The following is a 17,724-nucleotide window of genomic DNA, read 5'->3' on the forward strand; positions in this document are numbered from 1 at the left end:
AGTATTTAGTCATCTTATTTCAGTAAAGTGGACAAGAATTATTGAAACAAATTAAACTAGTCCTAGTTAGGCTATTTATATATCAGGTTGTTTCCATGGGGTTCTTCTAATCAATCAGCTGTGCCTGAAAGTGTGCAGACAATTCTCTAAAATTGTTCAGACAGATCTCTGTATAAAGGCATGAAAAATGACATAACTATAATTATTTGGACTATTCAAGAATTATAATATAACCTACGTGAAAATTTAGGTAAAAATTTAAAAACATGAAGAAGCAGATAATTCTCCCCAAATATTGTACATTAGCAAGACTGAACCAAGAAGAGGTATAAATTTGTCTAGACAGATTATAAAAGGCATTGAAAAGTTATTTCAGGTTCTACCATAGCAAGGGCAAACAGGATCAGCAGGGTATAGGGAATCCTTAGAGAACATTTATAAGGGTCTACCAATTGTTTAGATCATACACACTACACAGTTTTTACTCACCCCATTCATCTTCACACTTCCTCCACTTATGCTATTTAGAGTCCATCATTCATCATGGTAGTCTTTCCCTTGCATATATACTCACCTACAAGGACTCTCTCTCTTCTTCAAATCAGTGTGACAAAAAATCAGTTACGTTCAGCTATCTTCCTACTATGAACCTGCCCCTAGCAGCCAAATAGATGATTGTAAATAGAGAAAATGAAGGATATTGCATTGCTGGCATAACTATTGATAAATGATAAAAATCTTCAAATGAGTGCCCAGAAGTGCCTGACAATCTTATCACATTTTTCTTATTAATTCATGTTTGAACTGTTACCACTAAAGAGGCACCTTGCTTCTTTTCAATTCTTCGACATTTCTTTTTATCTCCTCTATCTGTTTATGATACTACTTCTAAGAAAACTGGAAGAAGCATGACTCAATTTCCTCTTCTCACCACTATATACTGTATATCCTTGATATCTGTACCCATATAGTCAGCTTTCAATCTTATTAAAATGGAGAAAATGTTCTTTCTTGCACTTCAAATCAACTGCTTCTCTTAAGCCTTCTATTCCATTTCCTCTCACCAATTTTAAGTCTTTGCTACTTCAATCAAACCCTTTCTTCCATGCATTGCCATTTTTCCTCCATTTCACTAGATAATTCCCATCTATCTACAAATATGTTGTAATGTCTCTCAATTTATAAAAAATTCCTTTACATCGGAGTTCCCCATCTCACTGTCACCTCATTTCTCCATCCTATTTTATAGCAACTTCCTGAAAGATGGCATTCTCTATTACTCAGATAAAATTCTATATTGGAATTCCCAAAATGAGGCTTCATTTTCATGACTGCACTGAAATAGGACTACCAAGTGAACTTGGATATTGCCAGATCCAATGGTAAATTTTTAGTCCTTATCTTCCTTAACATCTCAAGAGAACTGACTCAATCCCTTTCATTTTCTTGAAATATTTCTTTACCTGGCTTCTAGGACACTATGCATGAAGTAGGCTTGTCTCCTACCTCATTTGCTGCCTTTTCTCAAGCTTCTTGGCTGGTTCCTTCCATTCTTACTAACCTCTAAATTCTTTAATGAACTGAGATCTGAGACTTCTTCTCTATCTGACTCTCTCCTAGAAAAGCGGATCCTGTGCCTTTAAAAACCACCATTCACTTATGACTCTCAAATTTAGATCTCTAGTCTGAATCTCTTCTCTGAGCTTTAGATTCTTATATCTACTGCCTACTTTACTCTACAGCTCCCCTTGAAGCACTAATAGACTTTACAAACTCAACAGGTCAAACAATAATAAAATGGAAGGAAGGAAGGAAGGAAGGAAGGAAGGAAGGAAGGAAGGAAGGAAGGAAGGAAGGGAGGGAAATAACATACTCCAGACTTCTTCCTGCTACCTCAGTCTTTCCCATTTCAGTAAGTGGCATAACTATTTACCCAATGACTCATATTAAAAACTTAGCTCCTTAAGAAATGGCTTATTTTACGATTGTGGCGGGATAGATTTAAGACAAACCTGCAGGATCTTAACAGTGATGGAAAAAGTAAGGAAAGGAGAGGAAAGAGGATAGGCACAGGCATGTCAAAAGGACACAAGAACTGACCTGAAAAAATTCTCAATGGTCAAAGTTGTAATAATTTAAGCAATAAAAATGATAGTATTAGATTTTAACACAAAAAATAAAAATGAATATTTATGAATCTATACTGACATAAACGACTGAATTAGAAGACAAAAAAAAACAAAGCTTTCTTACAAAAGAATTCCAAATAATATATGCAGATACTCCACCCACTTCGAGGAGTGGATCTTGATCCCCACTCCCCACCTTAAGAGTGAGCTGTATTTATTAAGTTGTTTTGAAAGAACAGATTATAAAAAACAGGAAGTAGTAATGTTACAGTGGAGAAACCTGACAGATACCATCTTAATTAAATGACTATATTACCAGTGATACTTAATGCTGATATCATTTACTCTCTGATATGATTTGATAAAAAGAGCACTTCATTTCTGTAGTATTTTCCCCTCAGATTCATAACTCCAGTTTAATCATGAAAAAGGAAAAAAAAATTGAAGAACATTCTAATTATGCTCTTCAAAAAAAGTCATGGTCATGAAAAACCAAAAAAGAGTGAGAAACTGAGGCAGATCAGAGGACCCGAGGAAGATACGATGACTAAATTTAATGTCGTATCCTTGAATAGTTTTTAGGATAGAAAAAAGACATTTGTGGATAAACTATGAAATCTGAAAAGAGTCTATAGTTTGGTTAATAGCACTACACCAATGTTAATTTTTTCGGGCAAACTGACCATGGTTATGTAAGATGTTAGCATGGGGGGAAGCTGAGCAAAGGGTCCATGGGAACTAACTGCTATTTTTGCAACGTTTCATTAATCTAAAATTATTGCAAAATAAGGAGTTTAGTTTTAAAAGCCTAGGGCTTATTCATGTTCATTTCTCTCTCTCTCTCAGATCCCACAATCCGAACAATCAGAATCTTCTGCCAGCTCTACCTGTAAGATGTGTCCTGAATCTGACCACTTCTCATCAAGTCCCCTCATCTCTCACCGCTACTACCTGACAATAACCTCCCATCTGTTCTCTCTACCTTCTCTATTGACTCTCCCATTGCCTATATACACAAGTGTCAAACTCCTTGCTAACATCATTTGTTCTTTCTCTCTAGAAGCCTCCTTCCACTGTAGATATTGTATGGCCTACTCCCTCACTTCAAGTTTCTACCGAAATACATCTCTTTGGAGAGGCCTTTTACGACCATCTTATTTAAAATAGCTATATCTATTCTTATACCCTAATCCTGCTTTATTTTTTATCACAGTACATTTATGACATCATATTATTCACTTATTCATTTATTATTCTTCTTGACTACTAATGTAAACATCAAGAAGGCAGGGACTTTAGCTTGTTAAATTAGCAAATAAACATCTGTTGCTTGGGATTTATGGGAGAAAGTGCAATTGTACCCAAAGCTTGTAGAAGTATGAGTTTTGCTGCCTTTTTGAAGAAGCAATACACTGATATCTACTAAGCCAATTTTTCCACTCTTAGAAATCTACCCCATAAAAAGTAAAGCGCCAGTATATAAGGACGTTTTCAAAAGAACATGTATTACAGCCTTGCTCATAGTAACAAAAACTAAGCTGAAACAAATTAACACTCAAGGTGGAGAGATTGATTAAAATGTGATATATTCATACCTTGGAATATTTTGCAGCCATTAAAAAGAATAAAATGCAGCTATAAGAAATAACTTGGGAAGATTTCTATAAGGTATTGTTCAATGAAAAAAAAATCAAGATGAAAAAAATGTATATAATATAATCTATTTTTGACAAAAACTTTTCTAGAAATATATATGTTTAACTACAATTATACGATATTTAAAAAATGTGAAAGAATATAAACATATGAGTTATCTACTAGAGCAGAGATATGGATGAAGGACAAAGGGGGGAAAGAGGGAAAAGCCAAGCAAAATAAAAAAAGAAAGAAAAAAGGAAGGAGGGAAGGATAAGAGAGAGGCCATTAAACAAATTCTGTGATATGATATTTATGACTTTACATTAAAATTCATGTGTGTCTGCATTAAAGAGAATTATTCAGGGAGATCAATTTTGAAGCACAGAATGGTTTTTGGACATTGGGTCCCCAATTTTTTCAAGCAGAAACCAACTTTTAAATATCAAGTTGATTGCAGTGCTCCTTAATCTCACAGAGAAAATAGAGAATCACTGTTAGAATTGATCAGATTCCCAGGAAATGCATAAATTCTTACAGATGGTCCTAGGAACACAGCTAAATTGCAGACTGTGTTAGTCAGTGTACTTTCATGCTCAGCTGCAGAAAATAGAATTCAAACCTAAAAAAAGAAAAATCAATATCTACCCACAGGAATAAAAGAAGAAAATCTTTCAAGCATTTGTTCCTTCAAGTTTAAATGAAACAGCCTTCAGTATCTACAACATTTTCTCTTGGAAACCACATGATTACTGACTGTCCTGCAGGACAGAAACACTTGAATAAAATTTTGAATGGGGCTGCCTGGAAACTTTCATTCTTTTTTAAAAAAATGAGGAACATACCGGACACTTTCTGTTGTATATGTCCTTATCTTCTCTGCCACAATAAGATTTATAAAGCTTCACAAAGATTCCCCTCCAGAGAATGCCTAGCACCTAGTATTTGAATGTTTTTCAACTTCTCCACATTTCAGAAACATTGCATGTTTAACAGATTTGTGGTCCATATAATCATGTAATTAATCTGGCTCCAAAGTGGTCTCCTTGTAACATTGTGGAGAACATGGTGACAATGTCAAGTATAAAGTGTGGATAAAGGAAAGAAGGATCCATTCTCTGGATATTATATGATGAATGCCATTATAAAAGTCTGTCAGTAGATAGGCTTCATGATAGATGACTTTTAACAAGTAATTTTACCGTAACATGAATATTGAATGAATTTTGAATGAAAATGTTTAAAAATATGGGTAGATAAATGTATATTCAATGCAGTTCAAGAGAGAAATATTAGTGGCATGATAATGTAATAAAAAGTGCTCAGGCTTTAGAATACCAAAAAACACAGATTGACATCTCTCTGATGTTTTTCATCTTTCTTACTTCTCTGACTTTGGGCAAATTATTTAACATCAGTTTTTTCATCTGTTAAAGGGGCATACAAACTCTGGTTTTATATTTTGTAAGATAAGGCATTTAAAACAACATGTGATTCACAGAAGATCTTCAATGTATTAATTTTCTTTATTAACCAGGAAAAGAAAAAAAGGACAGAATATGATAGAATATTTATAAATTTTATTTCAATTGGCATGAGAGTTTCACTATTCACTTATGAAGAATTTTATTATGCAATGCTGTTTCTAAAAAAAAAAGTAATTTAGATATTCATATTTATTAACTATGGGATCAAAAAGAACTACTAATATGGTAGCCATTATTATTAGTTGCTCAATATTTTTCTTCCTTCCATTTTTTTCCTAGAAGAATGGTAAATGAATAAGATCTAGCCAACCAAAGGGCCTCATCCCTTGGCCACAGTGATTGGTTCAGTGAAGGACATGTGACCCTGCTAGGGTTATCAGAAGGGTTCAGTTCTGAAAACATAGTCAATACTAGGGGATCCAATGGAAGGAATTTCATATATTGAATTAGTTACAATGATTTCGTAAGAGCTGAGATGCCAAACAAAACAGAGAAAACAAAATAACTCAGCGATTAGCAACAGTTGGAGGAACAAAGGAAAGAGCAATGTCTTCAGAGCTCAATGGTGGGAGCCAGATACATTGGGAGGCTGGCTGCTGCTGCTGCATAAGGGCTGTAACCACTAAAGCAGGCTTATTAGAGCAACGGCTAGAACCATGTAGATGCAGTGGCCACCTGATGCCTGGATGAGTGGGTGGGAATACTCTGGTTTATCCCCCTCATACTGCCCTGCATTTTCCCACCAGTGCCTCTGATTGGCTAGATCCATATGGAAGCCAGGAGGCAAGGCAGTCAGAAAATGCAATTTTCAGAAGGGTAGAGACTGGATCTTAAGACAAGTTGGCACATAGTTGGCACATTAAGATAATCTGATGAAGACATGAGATATTTCATCATCTACACTGTTGGAGCTAGAGGTAGAAGAGACTGCCTCTCAACTTCAAGATCACAGTGCCAGGAAGATGTATATGTTTATGTGGAGGCAGATATCTTCCACAGATCATTAGGGAAAACCATAACACCCCACCCCACCCCATGCAGGAGGAGCAAATGAGGCTTTCCCATAGTGATGAGATGGCCAAGTCTTGGGGGTCAGGGAGAGCATTGAGGTTGTCATATGATATGACCTCACCTCTCTTTCTCAGTTACATGAACATTTTTGTTTAAGCTACATTGTGTAGGGCTTTTCTCACTTGCAATTAAGTCTCGACTATAATCATTAACTGATTATTTTAAAGAGATGCTAGCACAAATGCCAAGTATTACCAGTAGAATAAATGAAATTAAAGAATAGATATAGTTATGTATTGTTAATAAAAGAAATTAAGTGAATGTGTTTAAGCTGACAGGTCTTTGTTGACCATAATACTGAGTCAATTCTCTCTTTTTTCTTTATCTTAAATAGAAAATTTAAATGCTGTGTGTGTGTGTGTGTGCGCGCGCGCGTGCGCGTGTGCACACGCATGTGTGTAATTGTTCTCAGCCTTTTAAGATAGAGGAGCCAGTTGATTTCTTTGATTTATGCCTGGTAATAAGACTACAAAATGAATGCAGATCAATGTCAGATGGAGATTATCAAAACAAAAATTAGCCACAAAGAAACAAAAATGTATTTGAAGTTAAGCCGAAGCACAATATGTGGGATGTTAAACGGAGCAGTTTTGTCCTCTTTTATCCTACTTTAACAATCGAGGAGATATTTTTTTAATATAAAATAAGTGGATGATTTATCTTTTAACCCATTTGCAAAAAAGATAGAGGCCCAGGCAAGACTGTATCTATTTGTACTGAACACTGATGTTTATAGCTTTTCCTTCTTTTTCATCAAGCAATATCTATACTTTATCTTTTACTACTCCCCAGTGAAGTAGAAAATAGAAATCAATGGGTTTTGCTTTATAGTACAGAAATCCTTAGAATCCTAAAGGTGGTTAACAATTTTTGTTTTGATTATCTAGAACTGAGAGTCATATCTTACGATAAGTACTTTTGTTTGAAGAATGAACTTACAACTGCAAAACTCCTCCGTATCTGTCTCCACTTAATGATGTACCTCTTCAGGTCAAAGTTTCCTGGTTATCAGGAAACTGATTAACTTCCACATAATGTTTCTGTTGAAAATGATGTTTCTCATGTCTATTAGTCTGGACTTCTCATCTAGTATATATGTTTCCTGAGACAGGAGCATACCTTTACTGTCTGTGCTGTTATAAGTCTTCAGTGTGGTCTTTATTACACAATGTGCTTCATTAATTCTTTTAGGAATAGAATCTTAATAGACTCATGATATATGTGAAGAATTTATATCCCTTCTATCATGGGAGGTACAAAGGACAGGAACTTGAGAGTTTCAGCATTTAGCAAAACTAATTTTAGTGGCAATCAGTATAGATGAGTTAAACTTGACCAGAATCTCAAATTTAAGATTTCCAGTGATATTTCATTTTATTCTAAATGACACTAATGTAGATGAGGACTGAAGAACCAACTGTATTTAATGCAGAAGGTTGTTTTTCTTTTTTCATTAATAATTTTGAAAACACTTATCTGTTATATGGCATGGAAATAGAATAATTATTTTATTTTACTGTGGATTTTATATCGTATACCAGTGTGGTGGTTAACAATGCTGGCTCTGGCTCTGGAATTTAAGCAGGTTTGATTCCAGCTCCAGTCTTTATGAGTGGTGTGAACTGTCATGTTAGATATCCTTTCTGCTTCTCGGTTTCCTCATCTGAAACATAGACATAATCCCACTCACCTCATAGGTTGTCAAGTGAGGATTAAATGAGACAATGCTTTTAGGACATTCAAAACTAAAATAAAGGCTGAAACCTGTAAGAGTTATTGGTGCTTTTACGCACCATTTACTTCATATCATTTGTGTGTATGAGTGAATTTGAAATGTATTTCAAATATATTTTACTTAATGTTTTTTTTTTTTTTTTTTTTTTGGTAACCTTCACCAACATCTATTCATTTTCCCCAACCTCTAGCAATCTGGTAACCATCCATCTAACCTGTTTTTTTGAGTTGGATTTTTTTTTTTTAAGATTTCACATATATGTGAGATTATACAGTATATCTTTCTCTGTCTAACTTATTCTATTTAGCATAATGCCCTTAAGCTCCATCCAGGTAGTTGCAAATGGCAGAATTTTCTTTTTTTATGGCTGAATAATATATCATTATGTGTGCATGTGTGTGTGTATGACATTTTCTTTTTCCCTTGATGGACATTTAAGTTGTTTCCCATCTCGGATACTATAAATAGTGCTGCACTGAACATGGGAATGCAGGTATCTCCTTGAGAGAGTGATTTCATTTCCTTTTGATATTTACCCAGAATTGGAATTGCTAGATCATATAGTAGTTCCTTTTTTAATTTTTTGATGTACCTCAATACTGTTTCCACAGTAGCTGCACCAGTTTACCTTCCCACTGACAGTGCACAAAGGTTCCCTTTTCTCCATAGCCTCCCTAACATGTGTTATCTCCTGTCTTTTTGGTAACAGCCATTCTAACAAGTGTGAGGTGATGTCTCATTGTAGTTTTGATTTGCATTTCTCTGATTAGTGATGTTGCGCAACTTTTCACATATACTTGTTAACTGTTTTTTGTTTGTTTGTTTTTTTGGAAAATATTCTATTTAGGATCTTGCCCATTTTTTATTGTTTATTTGTTATTGAGTTGCATACATTCCTTATATATTTTGGAGATTAACCCTTTATCAGATATATGGTTTGCAAATATTTCCTCCATTTCATAGGTTACTTCTTAATTTGGTTGACTGTTTCATTTGCTGTGCAGAAGCTTTTTAGTTTGATGTAGTCCCACTTGTTGATTTTTGCTATTGTTACTTGTGCTTTTAGGGTCATATCCAAAAACTCACTGCCAAGACCAATATCAAGGAGTTTTTTCCTGTTTCTTCCTCCAGGAGTTTTACAGTTTCAAGTATTACATTTAACTACTTAATCCATTTCAAGTTAAATTTACAGGGCCAGGTTCATTCTTTTGCTTATGAATATCTAGTTTTCCTACACACTGTATTAAAGAGACTGTCCTTTCCCTATTGAATATTTTTGGCTCCCTTCTAAGATATTAGTTAACCATGCATACATAGGTTTATTATGGGGGTCTCTATTCTGTTCCATGGATCTATGAATCTTTTTATGCCAGTGTCATACTGTTTTAATTGCTGTAGCTTTGTAACATAGTTTGAAATCAGGAAGAGAGATGCCTCCAGCTTTGTTCTTTCTTAATGAAACATATTTTTAAATGAATTTTAAAATAATGTTGAACATTTTTAAGCATCCCTTAATACACAAACATTGCCAGACTAAATTAGACCCTCATGTGAGACTAAATAAATTACTTGATGTTGAAAGAGAGTCAAAGGCAATAATTTCATATTAGAAATTATTTTCTAATTTTTCAGTTTATATTAACAGGTTGATTACAAAATAGGAGTATCTTGATATATACTAATGAGGAATTTGATGTAACTTTATGTTCATTACCAATTAAAAACTCTTAATGGGAGGATACCTCCTTAATGTAAGATGAAAGAGAGCCTATGGCCAAATTAAAGGTAAAACCTTGGAGGAATTTTCATTAAAAGAAATAAAAAACTATGCCTTCTTGGTACCAAAAATGATTTCTTGGAACATATATTAAAAAGTCTCATTTGTAATAGGCCTAAAAATATTTTAAAAAGATAGAGACTCAGCAAGGAAAATGCTCTGCAAAAAGAAAAGCACAAACTCTACTGTGGGTAAAACAGCAGTTAAATATGGAAAAATATATGGTGTTCCTGGAATAGAAAAGCAATACTGTAAAGATGTCAATCTGCCTCGTGGCCCAAATTAACCTATAAATTTAATGTAATTCTACTGGCATAAGAATAGTTTGTCTGGAAACTTGACAACATTCTTTTAAAAACTCAAATAATCATGAGAGAATAACTTACAAAGTCTTTAAAGGGTATGATAGGGTATTGTATTTCTGTTCATAGTAGTGGATTAGGAAAAATTGGGAACTTAGAAAATTATCTTCCTATTTCACACAATATTAATTGTCAAGTGACCTAAAAATTTAAATATATAATAAAAATTTATGAAAATGCTAGAAGAGATTACTTGTGTGCAATCAATTTTGGGAGTTGAGAAGGTCTACCTAAGCATTTACTAAAGGCTGAATCCATGATATATATTTGACTACATGAACATACTTTGATGACAAGCATAAATAAGAGTTAAAAGACAAATGACAAGATAAGAAAGATATTACTGTATATGTGTTAATTAAGTGATCCCTAATATTATAATATTATGAAGCAATAAAACAAAATCATCATAATAAACAAAAACAAAATAGACAATACAAATACACACGCACACACAAATAAATATATAAACAATTAGCTTCCTAGTATACAGAAAAATTCAAGTTAAACCACCCACAAAATACCAAACTGGCCAAGGTATATCTGTATGCAAATACTTATATATTCATGCATATACAGAGAGAGAGAGGGAGAGAGAAAAAATATCTAGTTTGACAAGATGTTGTAGAAACAGTTATTAGAAGTGCACATATAAAGTGGTAAAGCTTTAGAGGGCGATTAAAAGTATGCCCTTTGAATCATGCTTTCTATCTTTAGAGATATACTCTAAGATTTATTCATAAGCATATCTTAATAATAGAGGTTACATTAGTGAAAAATTCTGAAATGCTATTACAATAAATGAACACAATAGTTTTTGGGCTAAAATATATGAAAACAAATTGAGAATACATATTGTTTAATATTTAAAAATATATAAATAACAAAAACTACTTATAATTTCTCTAACCATAGAAAACTTCTCTTAAGGTTTTCTGTATTTTTATAGAAAATATGTGTTTCTCTTTTTACTCCTGGATCTTATTATACTCATACCTCATATATATGATTTTACAAATGGTATTTTGCAAACTTTATTAATGTAAATATATTTTTATGTCAGTGGATACACATATTCAATTGTTTTTATTACCTATATAGTAATCCACTGTATGGGTTTTTTATAGATTATTTAACCAACTGCATAGTATATGGGTTTTGTACAATTTTTCCATAAGAAAAAATACTGCAAAACTCATCCTTAAAGCTAAAATTTTTTAGACAAATTAACTTCTTACGGTAATAAATTAACATTAATAGATTGATTAAAATATTTCAATGTTCTAAACTTAGAATATTGAATTCTAACTTACTAAAAAATTTAAAGGTTGGTAAACTATGTAGGGACCTTGGAGAGTGATTTAATTTATACTGGCAATATTAAATGCACAAATGAAAACTGCATGAAGTCTGATATGAAAACGTATTTTTCTTGGGTCTGTACCTATCGAAGGAGACTCTAATTACATCCAACAATCTTCATTATTTTCTATATAATTAGCCCATTTCAGTTCACTCATGTCATTTTTAAGATGACAGAAATCACTTAATTAATTGTCATGTCATTTCTAGAAAAGTCATGAACATGCCAATCAAAATAACATTATTTAGTACCTAATGTTGTGAGAATCAAATAAAACAATTTGTTTAAAGTATCTAGCCAATGCCTGGCAGAACTATTGTATATAATAAAGCTCACTATTATAATTATTACCATTACGCAATGTGAGAAGAATATAGGACACAGCCCTTGCCATCAAGAAGCTTAAAGTAATTTTAATTATAAATTTCAACCATTTCTATATTTTTATTGCAAAGCTAGTGAATGCTGAAGAAGAACTATTCTGTTGGAAAAAACAAGGTTTATTTATGCTATGTTTAGCATTTTTGGATTTATTTTATTTTTCTTCAAAATATATGCTTACCTAATATAGAGGGAAATTTTAAAATATATACACTTCTTCATTAGTGTCCCTGAATTATTTAGTCAAGTTTATTTCCTAGGTTTTCTTTTGCAGTCTCTCCAACTTTATGCATTTTATAAAAATCTAGGTAAAATGTATGATATGTTTTATGTGGTCATGATCTTAGCATAGCATTTAATTTTAGTACTGATTAATGACCACCATAATTGTCACTCTAATAATCAATTCTTTTAGTAAGTATAATGTTTTTAAAATGTGTGCATGTCTGTGTATATAAAATACAGATATTACATATTATATATTATAATAATATCATTTTGGTTTGGAGATTTAGTACATATTTCAGATGAAAATGTATAATTACCTAAAATATGTACTACCCTCTCCAAGCTAAAATTAACTCTAGTTAGAAAAATTAACTATGTTTAAAATTAATAGTCATTATTTCTTCTAAGCCCAGTTCCTCAAAGATGAAATGAAATACCCCAAACTCTGGCCTTGTTAAGATTTGAAGTATATATAGTTTTTTTTAAATGTAGAAGTTATAAGCATTCGAACAAATTTTAAGATGACGTTTACTAAATATTATTTATTGTGAATCCTTAAAGTAATTTTATTAATATGATTTAATAATAGTTTCATTTTCATGTTACATGTTTCCATTAACATTATCACCCAACCATGTCATAAAGATGTATGGCATTGCATACATTTCAGGTCTCCAAATATCACAATTAATGAGGACCCATTGTTTATTTCAGTCAGAAATATCTAGTGCTTTTAGCACCCTGGCTAGCGATATTTACCAGCTTGCACAGTGCTGTGGAAATTGTTTTCACAGAGTTTGGGGTTATTTTAGAGGGGAGGGTGGTCATGCTAATTTAGACCACTTCAAATATCCATTAAGGATTTAAAGTGATTTAATAGTTCATTATATAAACCAAGTTTCATAACACTTCATTCAAATTCCTAGAACTGTAAATTACATAAATCAATCTTTATTACTGTTCCACTGGTATAGTATTTGTGAGATAAGATAAAACCAAATGAACAAACTGAGTGTCCATTTCAAGTTTAATTCACTACAAATACTTTCCTAGCTGAAAATTAAATATCAATAAAAGACAATGATTTCCTGGTTTTTATATGTTGGCTTTTGGTTGAAAATCCAGTATTTGTCTTTTGTTACATTTATTATGATTGTTCTTCCTTCATTACATTTAAAAACTATACTTTTGACCTTAATGTAACTCTCAGTGGAATTCAGTAAATTTAAGACATTTAACTATTCTAGTTCATGCCAGGATCACTATAGCTGAACACATAAAACATATGGTACAACAATTGTATGCCCTAACTTATTCCCAATTTATTCCCAAATTCCTCAGGCATAAAAGAAGCACCAATTTCAGAGCACAAACAAGTACTTTCTAGAGTGAAATGGTTAAATATTGCAGCCAATTCAGAAATAGCACCAACTGGCTCCTTTTTTTTTTTTCTTTTTTTAAGCTGGACCAGGTTTAATTCTTTTCTGCATTCACATGCACACAAATATATTTCCCTTAAGCTGTCAGAAGCATCAGACTGCCTGATCTGCATAATGAATTTTAAAATCTTTTGAGAAACACAAGGACATTTGCTTCAAGGCATTATGATTTCATCATCGCCATCAAAAACAAGTATAAAGCCAACCAGTCTCTGATATTCAAACCAAAGCCAAAAGATCATGGTACTTTAAAAACAGTTGGTAGAATTGTAACCATCAAAATTCAGAGACTCATGAACATAAACAATGGACTAGTGGTTATCAAAGGGTAGAGGGGAGAAGGGAGAGGAGAGATAGATGGAGGGGGGGATTTAAATCATTTTATCAATTTAAGTAAATTAATTAATTAAAAAATAATTCATTTGGATCTATTTTTCAAGTCATGATATTTTGCAGTTGGTAATCCTTTATTTGTTGCTGTGACCACTCCTAAGTAATCCCAAAATAGGATTGTGATTCTTATCAAGGTTTGCAAAATGCAAATACTCTAAGAAATACTGTTGGACGAAAATATTCTGGTGACTAAAGTGAAGACGGTATCTTTAATATTTAATAGCAACTTTAATTCTTGTGCTTTTTGTGAAATATAGCTACAGTATTAATTCCACCTATGAACATCTTGAGTAAATAATAGATGTGGAAAATTGGAAGATTTTCTGTGATGTATTTCATATCTCATGATAATAGAGTCTTATCTCTTGAATGATGTGAGAAACAGCACCATTAACACCAAGACTACCTTTATATTTAGTTTTTAATGATAGCTGAGTTAAAGCCATAAACTGTATTTTTCTAGATTCACTATATTGATATATAAAACTTAATTTGAAACGTAATCCAATGGTGTTTTTAAGTTTAAAACCAAATTTAAGTTTTTCAGGGCTTAAAACAAATAAGCAAATATAAAAGCCAATTCTGTACCTAGCCAGCAAATGGAATATAATTACTCCATTTAATCAGAAGCTGTGACTAAGTGACTCTAATCGAAATGCAAGGTAAATGGGTTTCTGAGGTCTTGAATTATTGAACAAGTAATGCAGGGTCCTGGAGTTCAAGGAATGGAAAGATATCATTATCCTTTATAAGGGAGAGTCCAGGATGCCCATTCACCCCTCTGGCAATGTACAAAGGTTTTACTTTTAAAGTAAATGAAATAACCCTCTATTTGTTAGCTGCTGTTAAAGATGCACACTGCATACTTCATCTCACCTTCTTTTCATTGTAACATTTTCATATTATCACAAGTAGCATTATGTCACCAAGACAAACCAATTGCCTTCATGTAAATGTAAAACAGCATGTTTGCTGTAAGATATTTCCATCAATGTCAGTGACATACAAGGGAAGTCTCAACAGTCTGTCTTGCCACTTATGGAAAGGGGAAGGCAAATTGTTTATTCACACTCAATTTAATTCTCTGTTCACTATTTCTTTAGCTCATTGAATTTATTCATAAATTCATCATTGGCACTATATTACATCCAAGAAATATTAGCGCTTTCACCACAAACCAACTGAAAAAAAAGAGAGAGACATAAGGAGATAAGGTGCCAATTACTTTTACCAAAAGATGGACTCATTCATTCTATTTCTACAAGGAGCTGGCACAAAAGATACAGCCATGTCTTTCACTTGATAATTGGGTCCCTCCACTTAATAGATAGTGATGAAGCAGACCCATCCGAGACTCTGGGGATCTACAATTAAGTCCTCTGCTAGCAGCACACATTTAGATTCTTGTCAAGTTACTCTCCCTGGACCTCAGTCTCCACATCTGTAACACAAAGGAGTCAGCCTAGATGTTCTCGAAGGCTCTATTAATTCTTTTTTTGAATTCAGAATAAGGGTTGACTGTTTACTACTGTTTTTGTCCAGAGCATTGGACCCCCTCAGAAAGATTAAAATAGGTTCTCTTCCACAATTTGCCCAACTTTATAAAATAATCGATACGGTTTTATATTGAAGATCTGGCTAAGAATAGTCCACAGTAACAGAAAATTCCCCATAGGTCACATTTTCCAACCATTTTTCCTTGCCCCTCCTTCCCACTTTTTATTCCAAATCATGGTTCTGGATCACACATTCAGTGCTCAATGATGCCCATCTCCATTTCCTTACAAAGGAGTAGGAGTAATGTTTCCATCAAAACCCTTTCAAGACTCTCCAAGAAAAGTACATTAACAGCAGTTCTGGCAAAAGCTAATCGAACTTTGAAGCTGCTTTTTTTACTAGCCTGACTTTTCCTCTGTATACAGTTGATGTCTTCTCCGCAGACTCTCACAATGGTGATAAAACAGAGAAGTTATGACCAAATATCAAAAACAGTTATTGAATAGTTTATTTTATCAAAATAAAACCACTCTACTCCAACTGTCGCCCTGCCAGGAAACTGTTCCAGTGTCCACTGCAAGTGCCTGACCTAAATTCTTCAAACCCCTCTAAACCACCAGAACACCACTTTCATCTTGAAAGCATCTTGAGCCACAATTATAAAGACCTGACGGCGTTTAAATGAACATTATAGGTACTTTGTGAACTCACAAGCTATAGAAATCAATAGGAATCTTGCATAGAGAAGTCCTGCAATTGATTTTTCCAGGAGAGTCAATTTGTAACTTTAGGAGAGGCATAGATACCAGGGAGGTTGTAAGTATGCTCGAGGTTAAAAATAAAACATCACAGGCATGTGGAAAATGCTGCACTGCACTGGATGAGGTGTATCTCAGAGAATTAGGGTCTATATTGATGATGTTTTTCAGGAGTGGCTAAAGGGAAAAACTTGAAGAATACTAGGCAGCTCCTTCACTGTTGAAAACGATTCATCTATTTCAGAAAATGTGTTTAATATTAGAGTGTTTCTGAGGATCTTAAATTTAAATGTATACCGCTGCTTTTCAAAGGATAAAAACATCCAGTGGACTCAGTCTTTCCTTTTTAAAATTGGCTAAAATTATAAAAATAATGTATTGCATACTTAAAATTTGCCAAGAGGGTAGATTTCAGAGGTTTTCACCACCACCACTACCTCTCCCCCCAAAAAACCCAAAAGTAATTAGCTTTCTTGTGGTCACTTCATAATGCATACGTATATCAAAGCATCATGTTGTGTACCTTATACATATAATTTTTATTCGCCAATAAAGGTAGAAAAAAAGAATTCTCTAAAATTAATCTATTTACTCAATAAAGCAGTTTAAGCATCATTCAGCTCATGTTCTCTACTAACCATTCTGGGTGACAAGGTTTATGCCCTCTATAAGCTTATGCAGTTACTTAGAGGAACGTGTGAAAAGGCTGTAGATACATCTCGAACCAAACCGATCCCCCCAAATCCCAACTGACAATTATCTTTCTACGTAACTAGAGAATCTTGTTCCTGAAACTGCAATTATTTTCTCCCTTTTCCTGCGTTCCTCTATTTCCACATTTTTTAGACTTCTACAAGTTCATAAAAAATAAGTTCTACTTTAGTCATGATTAAATAATACAAAGGCTAAACATTTTTATAAATTATACCTTTTTTATTCTAAATGCTTCTAACAGTGATGAAGGAGAATTCATGAATACCCAGCTAACTTTTGAGTTTGGGGGGGTGGAGGAAAGTGGGTTAAAAATGGACCTTCAGGGATCATGGAGCCACACCGAATACACTTTAGTATTAATTTTCAAAGGCTATTTTGGTGAGTTAAAAATCTCCAAACACAAAGTTCTCCAAAAAAATAATTCTAGAAAAAAACTATTGTCGGGGGAGAATCTAAATTTTGCGTTGGATAATTTTTACATTTACTTACGAAATACAGCTTCAAAACAAAGTTTATATGCAACATCCTATAGGGTGAAGTTATGGGGCTTTTATTTACCTTGTTGAGTTTTGCTTTACATGATGCTAACTTCTCTAAAATTAATTTGGAGATTCTTCTTCCCCTAATGACTGGAGTTAAATGGACACAGAGATGTTGAAAAAGATTCATCTATTTCAAAATTTTCACATGTATATCTGTTAGAAGGAATGCTATCAGAAACGGCTAAAATTTTAAGTCAGAACATTTCACACTAA

The 17,724-nt window shown here is 33.2% G+C and overlaps 1 protein-coding gene across 2 annotated transcripts in view; it reads right to left on the bottom strand.

Moving 5' to 3' along the window:
• The window catches only part of CSRNP3 (cysteine and serine rich nuclear protein 3), a 169,118-nt gene that overhangs the window by 142,249 nt on the left and 9,145 nt on the right, over nt 1–17,724 (bottom strand). The gene's annotated exons all lie outside the window — the stretch shown is intronic.

Source organism: Rousettus aegyptiacus, unplaced genomic scaffold (genome assembly GCF_014176215.1).
Source record: "Rousettus aegyptiacus isolate mRouAeg1 unplaced genomic scaffold, mRouAeg1.p scaffold_m13_p_2, whole genome shotgun sequence".
Taxonomy (NCBI): domain Eukaryota; kingdom Metazoa; phylum Chordata; class Mammalia; order Chiroptera; family Pteropodidae; genus Rousettus; species Rousettus aegyptiacus.